Genomic DNA, 4,605 nt, shown 5'->3' on the forward strand with positions numbered 1-4,605 from the left:
TGCCTTGGCGCCTGCCCATCTCCTCCTATTGATGCTCTCTAATTGGTCTTTTAAAACCAGATCAGGTTTCCCTGCTGGCCAGAGGCTCCTCTTGCAAAATTCCCTCGTTCTGTTTCCTGGCTCCTGCCAGGGGCCAAGATCCCTCTCACCCCTCAGACGGGTCTTCAGGAAAAGAACCAGGTTCCCTGTTTGTCAGGGACCTCACCAACCAAAGGCCTACCTCTTTGATTTAATTGTCCTGGGGCGATCTGCTCTTGGTGTTGTGCTGGTCCCTGTCGCCTGTGTTGTCTGCCACTGTGTCAGAACCCGCCGGTCCCGGCCCGCGCCAGCTACATCGCCCACCGTGCGCGTCGGTTCCGCCCGCCACTGCTGTGCCTTCATTTTCTTACATACATATGCTGGACCATTGTCTGTCTTTATTTGTGTAGGTATACCCATGATGGCCACAACTTCCAATAAATGTGTGATTACTGAATCAGCCTTTTCTGAGCTCAATGCATTTGCCCATTGATAACCTGAATACATTACTATGGTGTGGTGTACATATTTTAATTTACCAAATTCCATAAAGTAGAACACATCTATCTGCCATATTTCATTCCTTTGAATACCCTTAGGGTTACTCCCTGCAGGCAATGGTTTTTGACTATAAAAAGAACAAGTAGGACATCTTTTTATAATCTCCTTACCTTGTTGCCATGTAAGAAAACTCTTTCTTTAAACCTTTTCTGTTGACATGATGCTTTTTATGAAATTTAGAAGCCTGTAACACACTTCCAATCAATAATCGATCTAATTTTGCATTACTTTTCTAGAGGACCTGGCAGACCGAAATGGGATCAGATGTGTGTTATGTATATAGGACAAAGTCTATTCCTGATTATGTCTTGCACCTGGATGAATAATAAAGCCAATTCCATGTCATCTGGTATAAATTCAGTGATTTCAATATGCAAGACAATTCTTTATGCATAGTGTGAATCAGTAACTATATTAATAGGTTCTCTAAAATCCCTTAGCACCATAAGAATGGCATATAATTCTGCCTTCTGGACAGAATTATAAGGGTTTTGTTCCACCTTACTTAATTCTTCTGATTTATAACCTACCTTCCCTGATTTATTTGCAGCAGTATAAAATGTACAGGCTCCCATTGTTGGTACATCACCTATAATTTGAGGGAGAATCCAAGAAGTTTTCTTTATAAAGTTAAATCTATTGCTTTGGGATAATTGTTATTAATTTCTCCCCCAAAATTAGCACAAGCCCTTTGTTAGGGTTCGTCTTCTCATAACTTTTTTATTTCTTCAGCAGTAAAAGGTACTATAATCTCTGCTGGGTCTATACCTGCTAATTGACGAAGTCTCATCTTACCTTTATAATTAATTCAGAGACCTTTTCCACATAAGTTTTTAATTTTTTACTTGGTTTATGTGGTAAAAGTTCCATTCCAAGATAATAGCATCCCTCTGCATTAAAATTCCTGTAGGAGAAATTCTGAAAGGCAATATGACTAGAATACAATTAAGATTTGGATTCACCCTATTCACATGTGCCTCCTGTAATTTCTCCTCAACAATTGTCAATTTCTTTTATGCTTCAGCTGTTAATTCTCAGGGACTATTCAAGTCTTTATCACCAGCTAAGGTTTTATTTAAATGAATTATTAGATGAGGTGTTATCCCAGCAACTATCATAGACTGGAAATGTCTCCTAATAATCTTTGAAAGTTATTAAGAATTTGCAACCAGTATCTCCTAATTTGTGCCTTTTGTGTTCTAATTTTCTGGAAACCTATTCTGTAACCTAGGTAATTAACAGAATCTTCTCTTTGAATCTTTTCGGGAAAAATTTGTAATCCCCATTTAGGCAAGACATTCTTTAATTCTTCAAACATCCTTCCTAAAGTATCTGTATTTGAATCAGATTACAAAATGTCATCCATGTAATGGTAAATTATAGACTTAGGAAATGCTTGCGTATTATTTCCAATGGCTAACTGACAAAGGATTGACACAAAATGGGGCTATTGAGCATTCCCTGTGGGAGGATAGTCCATTGATATTTCCTAGTAGACTAAGAATTATTCTAAGTAGGCACTGTGAAGGCAAACTTTTCTCTATCCTTTTCTTGTAAAGGTATAGTGAAGAAACAATACTTTAAATCAATAAATATGAGAGGCCATCCCTTTGGTAACAAAGAAGGCAGAGGTATTCCAGATTGTAGAGGGCCCATAGGTTGAATAACCTTGTTGATAGCTCTAAGATCTGTCACATTCTCCATTTTTCAGATTTCTTTTTAACAACAAATACAGGAGAATTCCAAGGACTGGTAGATTCTTCTATATGTCGAGCATCTAGTTGCTCTGGTACCAGCTGTTCTAAAACCTGAAACTTTTCCTCAGCTAGAGGCCACTGCTTAGCCCATATTGGTTTCTCGGTTAACCATTTTAATGGTAGGTCTGTTGGTACCTCTGAAGGTTTATCAATTGCTTTGTGTTCTTGTACAACCCAAATGGCTGGTGCCTGTGATCTATAATATCTTCTATTACTTTCCTCAGAAACATAGGTTTTGGGGGCTGCAGGAATATTAATCTTGGTATTCCATTGCTGCAGTAGGTCATGACCCCACAAATTCACTGCAATATTGGCTATATATGGCCTTAGTCTTCCTATTTGCTCTTCTGGTCCTATGCATTCAACCCATCTTGTGCATTGTTTCATCCAAGATAGGGTTCCAATTCCCAGGAACTGAACATCTACCTCCTGAAGAGGCCAATTCAGATGCCAAGATTCTGGAGTAATGATACTGGAATCTGCACCCGTGTCTAATAAGCATTCAATAAAAATGCCACTCATTACCACTCTTAACTCTTTTCTTTGCTCATTTATAGAAGTATGCCAGAATATACATTTCCTCTGTTCTACTGGAAATTTTGATTCATCTTCCACATCTATTCCATCATTCCGTTCAATATTGTTTTCTTACAGCAGGCATTGGATTTTTTAATTTTCCTGGTGAGACATGTTCTCCACAGTATCTGGGAACAACTGGACCACATTCTTCATGGGGGTCTGTGAGAGACCCCCCCCCCACAGCATTTTCCGATGTCATCAGGTTGCCTTGTTTATCTTTGGTTGACCTACATTCATTGGTCCAATGTTGACCTTTGCCTACCTCCTACATATACCTGAAGGCTGACTCCTCCTATTCCTGCCATTCCCAGAAGAGACATTATTCTTAGGAATCCATTGTCTACAATCTCTTCTCAGATGTCCCATTCTACCACAATTAAAACACTTGGTATATTGATGTCTTCTCTTGCCATTGAAAATTGTTCCTCCTACCCAAGTTTCATTACCATAGTCAAGTGTCTTGACATTTATTGCATGCAAGACCCATTCATCCATGGGTGCTAACCTGATCTTTAAAGGCCAAAGAATCCTTTTGCATTCTATGTTTGAAATCTCATAAGCCAAAGATTCAATTATATGTCTAGCTTCTAGGTCACTTAGCCTTATTTGTACAGCCCCAGTTAGTCTTTGCAAAAAGTCACTAAAATGTTCCCTCTGACCCTGTTTAACCCTAAGATATGATTCAACTCTCTTTCCTGGTTCCTGAATCCTGTCCCAAGTCTTTAGTGCTGCTGTGCTACATAGGGACAAGGTGTGGTCATCATAAAGAGCTTGATCCTCAGGATCAGAGTAAAGTCCTTCACTTAGAATTTGATCTAGGGGAATCTTAAGTCCTTTTGCATTTTCTTGTTGCTCTAAAATTCTTGCCTCCTCTTTAAAAAGCACCTCCAAAGTAATTGCAGTCCACTTTCTAGAACTGCTAAGATTAACTGAGTCCAATCTTGAGGCATTGCTTTGCTACTGAAAGCCCACATTTTGACCATTTCCCTAACAAAGGACAAATGTAGTCTGAAAGTTACAATTGCTTGTTTAACTTCCTTTAGATCATTCATATTTATGGGCTCCCATGAATATACTTTGACAACCTTAGGGTACTTAGGGCCAGATAATTTTTCTGATGTTATTACTGGAAAGGCAGGCAGAACTCTGGGGAAGCTATCCCAGAGATTTTTACATACTGACAAGGTTAAATTTTGCCTTTTTATCTTTTGTTCTTGGTCATCAAATTTGATAATTTCCTCAATCTTTTTAAAATTGTTTACCACTGCCTTTTGTAATATCTGGATCTCATGTCCAGTGTTTTGTTCTAATGCCCTCATTGAGGATTCCATGGTATAAAGTCTGCACAGTAGAGATAATGTCTCATCCTTGGACATAATTTTTATAGCATGCATATTACCTTCCTGGAGAGACATTCTGTCAGTCAATCTGTCATACCCCTTTGACAGAGTTCGATTAATATATTCAACAGTGGAATTTTCTCAAATAATGTTTCAGCACCCACTATCATTAATTGGGTTTTATGTGCCAAATCAGTTATATCCTTCTCCAAAGTGACAAATCTTCCTTTAAATAAATTACTATCATTCTGTACCATTTCCAAAAGTACCTCAGTTGACCGAGTTTTGTTAGTAAAAATTGTTCATATCCTTCTTCAGATTTCTGACCTCTTTTTCAAGAAGCTAGGTAC

This window comes from Alexandromys fortis, unplaced genomic scaffold (genome assembly GCF_014885135.2).
Source record: "Alexandromys fortis isolate MF-2015 unplaced genomic scaffold, M_Fortis_MF-2015_v1.1 scaffold_57, whole genome shotgun sequence".
NCBI lineage: Eukaryota > Metazoa > Chordata > Mammalia > Rodentia > Cricetidae > Alexandromys > Alexandromys fortis.